Genomic DNA, 13,828 nt, shown 5'->3' with positions numbered 1-13,828 from the left:
GGTACGGTCCAATACAGACCCAGCCGAGTCCAAAATCTCCACCACAGTATAAGAGGAGCGGTCACCCCTTGCCAGATTGGCCAAATAAGAACCTGGTCTATCCCCAGTAGCATATTGGACATGCGAGGAGAAGAGAAGTCTGTGCTGGGTTTTCCCCCACAGGTATTCCCTCCACTCACCCTGTGCATGGAGCCACACCAACCTAGAGGCGTCCAAGCCATCGCGCACGTACGTCGTCTCTGAAGCAGCCACCCGGGCCTCCAATTCATATTCACGTTTTCTAAAGGAGGATTTAAGACTCCCTACCCGTTTAATCAATGTTCCTCTCAGAAAAGCCTTGAAAGTGTCCCACAGCAGAGACACATCCGAGGTTTCGTCATGCATAACAAAGAATTCTAACCAGCTTGCCTCCAAGTCGGATCCCTCACCCATATGCGTCAGCCAAAAGGGATTAAATTTCCACATTGCTTGGCCTCGCTGACAGTTCAAATCAATATGTAACGATATAGGGGAGTGATCCGAAATACCTCTAGTCTCATATCTGACATTTTGAACCTTGGGCAAAAGCTCCCGGGACAAAAGAGCCAAATCTATCCTTGAGAAGGAAGAGTGAGAGCTTGAAAAACAGGAGTACTGCCTCAAATCGGGATACTTCAATCTCCAGGGGTCAACCAGACCCAATTCCGAAACAGTGTCTGCAAATGGGGAACGCTTGGGCTGTGGGTTGGAGGATGCCGTGGACAACCTATCCAACTCGTGGTTCAAAACGTTGTTGAAGTCCCCCATACAGATAACTGCTACCTCAGGGGATACAGCCATAAAGGCAGATGCTTTTTTAAGGACTTCATGCGAGTATGGAGGAGGAACATACATAGCCAGCAATAGTAGGGGGACGGAGTTAATTTTGCACTTGAGAAATACATATCTACCCCACTTATCCGTTTGCACAGAATCAAGCGCAAAGGGAACAGACTTCCTAATGAGGATCGACACTCCCCGGGACGCTGCAGTATGCATGGAGTGGTAAGCCCAGCCCACCCATGGTTTTTTGAGGGACATAATCTTAGTACCCAGTAAGTGGGTTTCCATCAGGCAAATTATATCCGAGGCATAATGCTTGATCTGTCGAAGCACCAGGGAGCGCTTAATTTTGTCATTAATCCCTCGCACGTTCCATGACAGAAACTTAACCAAAGCCATGGCAAAGCATTACTGTAATATTGCCGAGTACCCGCGGCCAGCCACCCCCAGTGAATACCAAAAAAGATATGCCCGCAGTTAGTTGCGACATAGACATAGCGGAAATAAGCACATTGCACAGCAAAAAGTAAAAACTCAGCAATAGTAACAGTCTAAAACAACCCCCACCCCCACCCCGTATACCACCTAAAACTAGCAGCATACCTGGTTCCCTAACAACAAAGTACCCTAAATACTAATCGTAACAGCTAAGGCAGAGAACACCTTAACATACCCCGCCAGTACCAAATAAGGCCAAGTTCCTATAACCGATAGGGGAGCCAAGAATATAATGACCTTGAGACAGGAGAATCTCCCAGCTAAACTCAAATCAAATCCCCCCCTGAACCACTACACCCACCCCAATTAAATAACCGTTTACCCCTTAAAGACTTTGTGGCAAAATAAACACAGAGTATGAGGCCTAAGAACAGTGTATAATTAGCGTCTAACAGTCTCCCGTCTCCACAGAGCTACCCATTCCCAGTGAAGGCCTATAAGAGCCACAGAGAACCCCTGCGTGAGCACATAGCAATCAACTATACAACCCTTCCGATTCAGTACAACAATAACATAACAGACATAAAAGAAACCGTATACTTGCAAGTATAGAAATCAAATGTATAAGTTCAATCAGCGGCTAACGCCCGCCGTGCCGGAAAGCGTCTGTCCAACCACACTGATGCTTCACGAGGGGTCATAAAGAATTTTGTTTCTCCATCTGAAACTACCCGCAGTCTAGACAGAAAGAGCATGGCATAGGGGATATTCAGTTCACGCAGCCTGCGTTTCACAGGGACAAACTGAGCTCTTTCCTCTTGGACGTCGACGGCAAAATCCGGAAAAACTGAAACTGGGGAACCGTTCCACTTAAGAGGACCCTTAGTGCGGGCCAGTCTCAGAATCACATCTCTATCCCGATAATGAAGGAGTTTGGCAATAAACGTACGGGGAGGTGCCCCTGGAGGTAATGGACGCATCGGGACCCTATGGGCGCGCTCCACTGCAAAGTGTGAGGTGAACTCCTCCGCTCCGAATGCTTCCAACAGCCAACGTTCAAGAAATTTTTCAGGGGAAGCACCCTCCTCTTTCTCCGGAAGTCCGACGAAACGGACATTATTTCGTCGCAATCTCACCTCCATATCTGTCATCTTTTTATGTACCTCCGTCATCTGAGACTCCAGAGCAGAGGTGCGTCTATCGAGAGGCGTAACCGTCTCTTCCAGCGTGGAGGTGCGCGTTTCCACCTCACCGACCCTCTCTCGCACCCGCTGGAGGTCGTGGTGTATAATGGATAAGTCCGCCTGGACCTGACCAATCCTGTCGGCCAAGCGGGCTTCACTGGCCGTGACCGCATCCAGCACCTTTTGCAAAGCAGTATCGGTGGCCTCCACAGATGAGGAGCTAGCCGACGGAGAAGGCGGTGCCGAGGTCGACCGCATCTCCCCCGCCTGTTGGGACCGTGTTGGAGGGTTTCTGGCAAACTTCTCTAACTTCGCCGCGGCAGACATGCGGTTTGACCATTATAGCCGAGCGGATGGCAGATGGCAAGAAAGTATAGTAAATAGTATATCACAAACTGTCCAGGGGCGGGCAAAGAATAATATAGTGCAGTATATCCGAATTGCCCAGTCGCTGCCTGCGGGCAAGTGTAGTATATCAAAACTGTCCAGTGAGCTTATAGTGTCAGAATAATCAGCCTCTGCTAGCCCAAAATGATGAATCACAACAGGATATTCCTCAGCATGAGGGACGCATGCAGCGTGGAACTAGGCCAGATATGCTGAGACAGAGCAACAAGTAGGTCCTCCAGGGGTTAATTTTGCACCTCTCCCAGTCCCCATGCAGAGCAGGGCAGGACTTATATTCTTCCCTGTCCCTATGGGGAACCGAGCAGGGCAGGACAGCAGCTATATTGTGGGGAGGGCACAGGCACTTATATTACACAGCTGTGCCGTGTACCTCTTCCCCCAGCAGCAGAGTGCAGGAGGTCAGTGCGGGAGTGTACTGGCCGAGTGAAGCCGCCGGAACGAGCAGGGAGAGCGGCAGCGGGTCACGTGATAGCGCCTCGGCCGGGGACCGCTCGGAGACGCTCACAGACGCTCACAGCACAGACAGGGAGAAGCGGCTGCCACGATCTCCCTGGCAATGGCAGAGGGGAAGCCGCGGACTCCGGCACAGGCAGCGCTCAGGCAGAAACTATGTAAAAGTGCTGAGCGCGGGGATGGCGGCGTCTCACGTGGCCCAGCAGGCCCGGGACCCCCGCACACTGGAGTCTCTCTACTGCAACGGATAAAGTGCAGACTGGTCCCAGAGCAGCACAGGGGCACCTCCACACAGTCCAGCAGGTATTGGGGTGCTTTGCAGGCCCAGGGGGGGACACAGGATAGGAGATCAGGATAATATAGCTGGAGAGACACACAGCCTGTGTGCTACTCCATGTCCACCGAAGCCACGCCCCGGCACTGAAGATTTTAATTTACAAATCTTCAACCCAATCCCGGGTATCCTGGGAATCCCGGGATGACCATTTTTCAATCCCAATACCAGGGATTGAAAAAATGTCCGGGTGTTGGCCTCCCTATAGTTGATTATGTGCTCATATTGCTTATTATACTAGTGTATAACCTGTGAGTGATTGCTGTGTGATTGCTGACTTTACTGTAATTCTGTCGGTTTTCTGTGTATTTGTATCCTCAATGCTGGTGCAAAGCTGGGTAGGGTCGGGTTGTATGTCACTTAAACAAATTTTAAAGTGATTACAGTCACAAATTGTGTAGTTAACACTGTACAGGTGTGTGATTTATTTATCATGTCTAAGAGCGGCAAGGTTGAGGAAAATACACTTTCCACAGCAGCACCAACACTCATTTCATGTTTGTCTTGCAAAGCTGGGTTAACCTCTCAGGATCTGGTACAGAATAGATTATGTTCAAATTCTTTTAGCTTTCACCGAAGCCTCTTAAATAATCCGAGGCAAGCACAGGCTCAGGTTGAACCCCCATGGGCTACTTTTGCACAGACATTATCCAGTATAGCTGAGCGGATAATGCCAGCTCCTATACCAGGGATAGGTTACCCTTTTTAACCCTTACATGCAACATTCCACTTGGGGTTATCATATCCAGCACAGGAATTGGCAGCCTCTCAACAAAAGTAGACTGAAAGGCCGGTGGTAAATAAATCACATAGACATGAAACAACATCTTCACAGTCTACACGTTTCAGATGAGGACTCGTCGGAGGACGAGGACTCATCGCACTCCAGGTCTGCATACGGAGACGAGGAGGAAGACCTCCGCTCATGGGGACATACCTGAGCTAATTAGTGCTATGAAAGCCATTCTATCCTTAGAAGAGGCAGCAGAGCCTTTGTTAAAAGCTAAGGCACCTGTGTTTAAACGGCCCGAAACAGTTAGGACTGAGTTCTGAGGTCAGATCAGCTGATGGAAATTATGCAAGAAGCCTGGGTTACGCCCAGTAAAAAGTTTAGGATTCCAAAGAAATGGAATTCCCATTATCCTCTTCCAGCTGCGGATTGTTTAAAAAAGGGAGATGGTTCCCAAAGTAGATACGCATGTCATTCGATTGGTGTGAAAATCTACGTTACCTCTGCCTTGATGAAAAATACGAGACGGCACTCAGAAGACTTGTGAAAACATTCAATAAAGTGTATTCAGTACGGCCAACGTTTCGGGGACCACCTCCCCGTCTTCAGGACAAGTGTACAGTGATTAACAGACAAATTTATAGCAATAGACTTACCCCCCCTGATAAGTTTCCCCGCCAGCGTCTTCCACGGCCGCGTCTCCCGCGCTCTCAGACCGGCGTCCACAGCGCACCACATGATGCATACCACATGATGCGGAAGTGACGTCACGGCGCTCGGCCCGGCCGCGTTACCATGGGGACCCTGGAAACAATAAACATAGAAAAGGTTAGCAGGCTCGATCGTACAGTGTACTTAGTGCATCAGGTCCACTAGGGACATAGAAGAATTAAAAAATACATATAATCACGGACTAAAACCCATACAGTGATACAGTGAACCATCTATTTCATATGATCCCAATCCGGGAATTACGTACATACATATAAATCAGGCATGTACAAACTGCGGCCCTCCAGCTGTTGAGAAACTACACATCCCAGCATGCCCTGACACAGCTTTAGCATTCTCTGACAGCAAAACTGTGTCAGGGCATGCTGGGATATGTAGTTTCACAACAGCTGGAGGGCTGCAGTTTGGACATGCCTGATATAAATGAACGATCAAACCTGATAGCCCCCATGTCTTACAGATCAATACAAAATGACTCCATGCATAATAAAGCAAAATAGCAACAGTGTCACATGATAGTGCAACCCAAGTTAAAAAAATAAAAAATAAATTCACAGGCAGCCTATATTGTACTCCCAGGCCATCATCAACTCCACTATAATTAAATCTTTTAGCAACAGCTTACTAAACTTATCATTACTAAAAGCTTTCCAACCGTTGTTTTATGATACATATAAATAACCCATACCTCTCTATCATTGCCTTCATAGAAAATTAATCAGACCAAGGCTTTCATTTAAACCCCCTGGTTTTAAAGTATTTAGTCTATGAATCCACATAGATTCCAACTGTAGGAGTTGTTTGCCCCTATTGCCACCTCGCTGTGAAGCTGGAACACGATCTATGATTCTATGCTTGAACGTAGCCATGCCATGCTTGAATTCCACAAAGTGGCGTGCCACAGGCTGCTCCACACTACCCGATGCCAGGGCGTTCCTAATGGCTTGCCTGTGTTGCGCCATCCTGACCTTAAACTGGCATTCAGTCTTGCCGATGTAGTACCGCCCACAAGGACAAATTATGGCATATACTACGAATTTCGAGCTACATGTTAGCGGCCATTTTATCGGAAATTTTTTACCGCTAAAGGGATGGGGGATATTATCCCCTGGGGACATATGTGAACAGGTTGTACATCCTGTACATTTATAACAACCGTTTTTTCGTGTCAAAAAATTAGTGGGAATGTTCTTTAACTTAGACAAATCTGTCTTCACCACTACGTCCCTAATACTTCTACCTCTCGTGTAACTTGGCATTAGCCGTTTATCGTGAAACACTTTCAGTTCTGGGTCAGTAGACACAAGGGGCCACAAGGATTTTACTTTCTTACTAACAAGATCACTTTTCACGTTGTATTCATTCACCCATGGGATAACCCCAGATTTTTCCTTTAAGCGATGGGCCTGCAAGAGTGTTTCTCTGTTTTGTTCCTGTGCTTTCTTTCTTGCCCCAGCCAACAATTTTCTAGGATACCCTCTTTGTCGGAACCTCTGTTCCATCTCATCAAGTTGTTTTACTCTTTCAGATTCCTCATTGTTAACTCTACAGTCTCGCAGGAATTGCGAGTATGGAAGGCCCTTAACCGTGGCAGGGGGGTGAAAGCTGTCATATCTTAAAATGGTGTTACGATCAGTGGGTTTTTTATACAAACCAGTTATAATCTTACCCCCCTGAATCCTAATCCTGATGTCCAAAAAACAGATCTCAGAATTATGGCATACCAACGTTAATTTGATGGGACTGCTCGTGGAGTTGTGGGAAGACACCAACTTGCTGAGCTCCTGAGCCTCTCCTCTCCAAAAAAGGAGCAAATCATCAATATAACGAAAATAAATAAATAACCGCTCAGCTACTAGAGGATCTGCAAAAAATACTGTCTTTTCAACATCCCACATATACGCATTTGCGAACGAGGGTGCCACAGGAGATCCCATGGCACACCCCGTTCGCTGTCTGTAAAATCTATCATCAAAGATAAAGAAATTGTGAGTAAGTGTAAACTCAAGCAAAATCATAAAAAAATCAATATCTGGTCCCTCATATCTCGGATTCCCTGTAATGAGCTGCCTCACTGCCTGCAACCCCTGTGCATGGGGTATGCAGGTATTAAGGCTGGTGACGTCAGCCGTTGCCAGGATAACCTCTGGCGGTACATTATCAATAGCCAGGAACTTTCTTAGCAACATGTTAGAATCTTTCAGATGTGTGAATGTCCCCTGGATACAGGGCTGCAGGAAGGCGTCCAAATAGATCGCCACTGGCTCACACAGAGACCCCCTGGCAGAAATAATAGGTCGTCCAGGAGGCCTCTGTGCGTCCTTGTGGATCTTAGGAATAGTGTAGAATAGCGGTGTAACAGGAAATTCCGGGCATAGTTTTCTGACCAAGTCTGTTGAGATCACACCATCATCCTGTGCCCGTTGTAAAATGTCCAGCAGTTCTACCCTGTATTCCTGGGATGGATCTTTTGGTAATTTACAATAAGTGTCCTCATCCTCAAGGAGCCTATAGCACTCGATCTTATAGTCTGCCACATTTTGCACGACTATGGCGCCCCCCTTATCCGCCTTTCGAATAATGATGTCTTTTCTCTTACCTAGAGCTTTCAATGCATCTCGTTCATCCTGTTTTAAATTATGATGTTTATCGGGCATCACCGAACTAGCTACAGATTCTACCATTCTATGAAAAGTTTTCAATGACGGGTTCTGTGTGGCAGGATCAAATTTAGATCTAGGTCCTAGTTTCTGTATTCTAGGTGGCATAGTGGTTTGTGCCCTGGGGGGTATTTCTTTGCTAAAGTGCTCCTTAATTTTCAGGGTACGATGTAATTTAAAAGTGTCCACCTTCCATCTAAAATCATTCCCAAAATTGGTGGGGACGTAAGACAGTCCCTTATTCAAGACTCTCACCTCAGCAGGGGTCAGGGGGGTTGAAGACAAATTGAAGATTAGCGTTTCTTCCCCTTCACAGTTTTGACTTTGCTTTTGCCGCTGGTTCTGTCCTCCCCGTCTCGTGAATTTATTTTTGTTTTTCCTCTCCGTGCTGCCACCACAGCCCGGGTGTTTACCCCTAAAGGGGTTTCCTCACGTGATGAGCTCGCAGAAGGTGTACCCGCGTCATCCGACTCACTCGCTGAAGTGTGCTGTTGTCCGCCTCTGCTCCTGAACCTTGGGTTACGTGCAAATTTCCTCCTGGTATCACTAGTATTCGTATTACTTAACCAAGTGTATACCCTATGGTGTGCATAGTCCATTTGCACTTTTAGTAGTTTTTCTTTTTTGAACTTGAGGAGGTTGTTCTTATATTGCTCGACTTGAGCATTAATTTTAAGTATCCAGGGCTGTGATTGTTCTGAGGACAACAGGTTGGCATGTTCTATCTCAAACTTAGTGATACTTTCTCGGGTTTTGGCTAGTTCTTTGGTGGATTCATCGATAACCAATAGTACTAAGTCCATTGAACATTTGTTTAATACCGAAATCCACTTTTTGCAAAAGTCCATACTGTATCGCCCAATAGTGGGTATATTATGGACTCTAAAGCCTCTGGGCAGTTGTTTGGCTCTATAATAGTCGGATAGAGTACGACTATGATACAAATAGTCCAGCTCCCGCTTACGCAAGCGAAATAAATCACGTTGTATATCCTCATCAGAGGGCGAGATCACTTCTGCAAATGCTGGTTCCTTGTGCAGTATTTTTTCTGCCTCCACATCAGAGAAGCTGAGTGTTTCATACGTATCACAGTGCAGCAGAAAAGAAGTGAAGTCTCCACCTTCGTACGCTGAGGCTGCCATATTTCCTCAATAAAGTGCAAGTGCTTATCTGTGCAAAATCCACATTCACCAAAAGTGACAGTGCAAAAACCAGGAAACCTGGATCTGGAGGGTGGTCAGCAAAAAACAATCCTGGTGCCTTGAGAGGACCTTTGTGCTTGCACAGCACGCAAGGACCTAAAATCTATATACAGAGCACTCCGGCACTCCTGGCCTCCCCAATTGGGTGTACCTTGCTTCCGGTGCCCTCCTCAGGGAAGAACCCTTGTATGAACAATGATGAAAAATACGAGGCGGCACTCAGAAGACTTGTGACATCATTAAATGATTTCATGGATAGTGTGACAGGACGGTCCCGTACGAAAGCACTCGCCGCTTTCGCGTCCCGTCTCCTGCGCACAGATTGGAAGGTTAGGTCACACGAGGCCTGACCACATAGGGGATTCCCGCTTACCGTCAGTAACCGCCTGTTACTGACTCCACCCACTGCGTTGTGGGCGGGTTTATGCTGCCACCACCAAACTTCTAACCTGCCGTGGCGTTTGGAACCACGGTTCTGCTCTGTATGTGCCGACGCACTGCCTTACCACACCTGTGTGGTGTGGAAGAATCCCCACTAGCCACTTGCTAGGCCTCTACCGGTAGCTGGCGGAAGGCAGAACTTGGAGACGTTAGGTGCTTCCCTGGACAGCCGGAGGACGGGGCTATGGTTGGCATAACCCTGTAGGTCACAAGATGAAGCAATCTTCTTGAGGCAATGATGTTTTATTTGCTCAATAGTTCTAAAGAGAACTCTTCCCTATTGCTAGGGGCAACAGCATACAGCAAGATGTTCCAGCAGAATAAGATGGTACAACTACAATCTGGAGGCACACAGGCCTCCTTTTTATGTCAATTTTCCACACAGTACCACAGGGGGGCAAGCCCTCCCTGTCTTCTCCAACCAATCAGGTTATTTTACAAAATACCAATAAATAAATTACATTTCAAAAGGGGATAAGTGCAATAAAACAATATCCTCCTTCCTGTCACCCAGACAACGTTTGGTATCGGATTAACATTCACTATTGATAAATTTATCACATAGCTTCAAAATACAAATGTTTCTGTCTCATTAACATCTCCAGGCAAACCCAGTGTTTGAGATTACAACAGGAAAGGCTACAATACAAACAAACAGTCTTCCTTCCTGCATCTGCCATTCAGGGGTCGTATATCAATTAAATCAGGTACATGAAACAGGTCCCAAGCCCATAGACCCCGTGATTAGCATCTTTACACATCAAAAGGTTTTGTCATTCACACCTCTCTGCTAGGACAGGGCCATTAGCATGCCACTTCCTACTGACAGGAGATGATTATTCAGACATCTATAGTAAGTGCATTTTAAAACCAACACAGCTTACACATTCCTTCTAAGTGCTGGCATTTGCATTAAATATAACATTGGTGAAAACACAGTAATAAATATATTTTTAAATACCCGGTGCCTAGCACCCACGCTACATTTAAAGATGGCGTTTAGCACCAGTGCGCAGTTTAAAAGTGGCACCAAGCGCCCATTGTCCTTGAATATGGCGCTGGTCACTGAGGGTTAACCCCTTCAGTGCCGCGCTGCCATTGTCCACGTGGGCTGGGGTCTCTCCGGCCACAGATAGGAAGATAGATGGTTTTCTAGAAAACATTTTTTCTTTGTCTGGGGCAATCATAAGACCAGCCATGCCTTCAGCCTGGATGGCAAAAGCAATGGCAGACTAGGCTGATGCATTGGAGGATGTTTTTTCAATGGCATGTAGAGCTCAAAAATCCCATATTGCACATATCAAACAGGCAGCTATTTTTATTCTACAGCCACATCACACTGGACATGCCCAGTCTCATCTGATCTGGGAAGCTGAGCAGTATTGGGCCTGGTTAGTACTTGGATGGGAGACCACCTTGAAATACCAGGTGCTGTAGGCAAAGAAGCAGCTTTGGATATGGGTACAATTGCCTCTCAGGCATCAGCCTCAGCAGTAGCAGGTCGCAGAGCGGTCTGGCTACGTACATGGTTCTGAAGTCATTGCCTTTTACTGGAGATTTTGTTTTTGGTGAAGAATTAGATAGTATGTTGGAGTCAGAAGCAGATTCCAAGAAAACAAGGTATCCTTCCACACACAAATCAAAGCCTAGATTTCCAACTTTTTCGGCCCTTTTGGACTCAAGAAAAATCAAAAGGAAAGGGTTATGGCAAACAGTCTCAATCTAACAAGTCTAGTAAGACTAAAAACCATTGGCCTACCAGAGGACAAGCTTCCAAAATAGAAGATAAGCCATCAGCCTGATGGTGCCGGCCTCCACCTGGGGGACCCCAGGGTGTGAGGCCGACTTCTTCAGTGTGCACAGGTCTGGCAGCAATCTACCACAGATGCCTGGGTGCAAGTAGCGGTATCTCACGGTTATGCAGTTGTGGCCATGGTGCCGGAGGATTTTATGGTGTCCCTGGATATCCAGGATGCTTACCTACATGTTCCTATAGCACTGTATCCCATCAGCGTTATCTCAGGTTTGCTATCCTCCAGCATCATTTTACTACTATTTGGACTGGCCACAGCTCCCATAGGATTCACCAAAAATACCTGGTGGCTACGGTGGTGGTGATGGCATCTTATCTCCGTCAGCAGGGGATAAGGATTTTTCCATACCTCGACGACAATAGCTTGTTTACAGAGACACGGTTGGCTCATAAATTGGGCAAAGTCATCTCAATGGATGATTCATTTGGGGGCTGTGCTTCAGAGAGTATTTCTACCTCTGAATAAAATATTCAAGATTCAGTCAAGGGCTCAGGAGCTGCTACACAGTCAAATGGTATCCATTCACGCCGCAATGCGTGTGATGGGGTTGATGGTGTCAACATTCGACATGGTGGAGTATGCTCAGTTCCATTCGAGGCCTCTGTAACGTCTGATCCTTTCCAAATGGAATGGTTTTTATCAGACAATAAAAACGCAGACTATGGTCCTTCCTCTGGAAGTAAGGAGGTCATTAGCCTGGTGGCTACGGACATCCCATCTGGACAAAGGGTGACCCTTTTGGATATCAGATTGGGAAATTCTGACAACGGATACCAGTTTTCAGGGTTGGGGAGCGGTGTCGGGAAGGAGTTGCTAGCAGAGGCAGTGGACCGAGGAAGGAAGTTGCCTGCCAATAAATATATTGGAACTTCGGGCCATACAGTATATATGGCACTTATTCAGGCAAAGGACATCCATCAGGGGAAACCAGTCCACATCCGCTCGAACAATGCAACGGCACTAGTATACCTCAATAATCAGGGAGGAACTCGCAGCCAGAATACAATGAAGGAGGTAATTCATACAATAAAGTGGGCAGAATTTCATCTTCCAGCCTTGTCCGCAGTGTTCGTTCCGGGAGTCCTAAACTGGGAAGCAGATTTTCTCAGTCGACATGCCATTCATGCAAACGAATGGGCTTTACACCCCGAGGTCGTCCAGACTCTGCTAGACAAGTGGGGGTTGCCGGAAATAGATCTCATGGCGTCCCATCAGAACAACAAAGTTCCTGCATATGGGTCTAGAACAAAGGATCCCAAAGCGATCTTTGTGGATGCCCTGTCAATTTCGTCTGGCCTATGTATTTCCTCCAATCGCCCTATTGCCCATGGTGATGCAAGAGGCAAAACAAGGAAGGAGTGCCGTGATACAAATTGCTCCAGCATGGCCCAGAAGACATGGTACACAGATCTGCAAAGGATGTCGATGCTCCATTCCTATTCCCTCAAAGTCCAGATCTTCGGTCTCAGGGTCCTTGCTATCACAAGCACCTGGATCGACTGTCTTTGACGGCATGGCTCTTAAGACTTCCATTCTGAAAGTAAGAGATTTCTCATAACGGGTAATACAAACTATGCTCAGAGCAAGGAAACCTTCCTCAGCTCGCATTTTTCACTGAATATGGCAAACCTATATTCAGTGATGTAGTGACCGGAAATTTGACCCTAGGGCTTTCAGAGTTTCCCGAGTCTTAGCATTCCTTCAGGCAGGAATGGACAAAGGTTTACGAGTGGCTTCCTTGAGAATACAAGTGTTAGCATTGACTGTATGGTTACAAAAGAAAATTGCTAACCTATAGGATATGCACACTTTTTTCCAGGGAATGCTGCACATTCAACCTCCTTTTGTTCCTCCTACAGTGCCTTGGTACTTAATTTAGTCCTAAAGGCACTTCAAGTTGCCCCATTTGAACCACTTAAACTAGTGGATCTTAAATGGTTGACATCTAAAGTTCTCTTTCTACTGGATGTTTCTCTGACGTCCTAAGTGGATGCTGGGACTCCGTAAGGACAATGGGGATTAGCGGCTCCGCAGGAGACTGGGCACAACTAAAGAAAGCTTTAGGACTACCTGGTGTGCACTGGCTCCTCCCACTAAGACCCTCCTCCAGACCTCAGTTAGATTCTTGTGCCCTGGCTGAGCTGGGTGCACACTAGGGGCTCTCCTGAGCTCCTAGAAAGAAAGTATATTTTAGGTTTTTTTATTTTACAGTGAGATCTGCTGGCAACAGACTCACTGCAGCGAGGGACTAAGGGGAGAAGAAGCGAACCTACCTAACTGGTGGTAGCTTGGGCTTCTTAGGCTACTGGACACCATTAGCTCCAGAGGGATCGACCGCATGGAACCGGCCATTGATGTTCGGTCCCGGAGCCGCGCCGCCGGCCCCCTTACAGAGCCAGAAGCAAGAAGTGTTCCGGAAAATCGGCGGCAGAAGACTTCAGTCTTCACCAAGGTAGCGCACAGCACTGCAGCTGTGCGCCATTGCTCCTCATGCACACCTCACACTCCGGTCACTGATGGGTGCTGGGCGCTGGGGGGGGGGGGGGCGCCCTGAGCAGCAATATAAACACCTTGCCTGGCAAAATCATCACAATATATAGCCCCAGAGGCTATATATGTGATAAATACCCC

At 47.1% G+C, this 13,828-nt stretch overlaps 1 protein-coding gene and 1 pseudogene across 1 annotated transcript in view; both read left to right on the top strand.

The window, feature by feature from the left end:
- TMEM132A (transmembrane protein 132A) overlaps positions 1-13,828 on the top strand; it is a 189,610-nt gene that overhangs the window by 87,680 nt on the left and 88,102 nt on the right. The gene's annotated exons all lie outside the window — the stretch shown is intronic.
- On the top strand, positions 10,705-10,823 carry LOC134897454 (5S ribosomal RNA; annotated as a pseudogene).

Source organism: Pseudophryne corroboree, chromosome 3 (assembly GCF_028390025.1).
Source record: "Pseudophryne corroboree isolate aPseCor3 chromosome 3, aPseCor3.hap2, whole genome shotgun sequence".
Taxonomy (NCBI): Eukaryota; Metazoa; Chordata; class Amphibia; order Anura; family Myobatrachidae; genus Pseudophryne; species Pseudophryne corroboree.
This window is presented reverse-complemented; position numbering and strand designations above follow the sequence as displayed.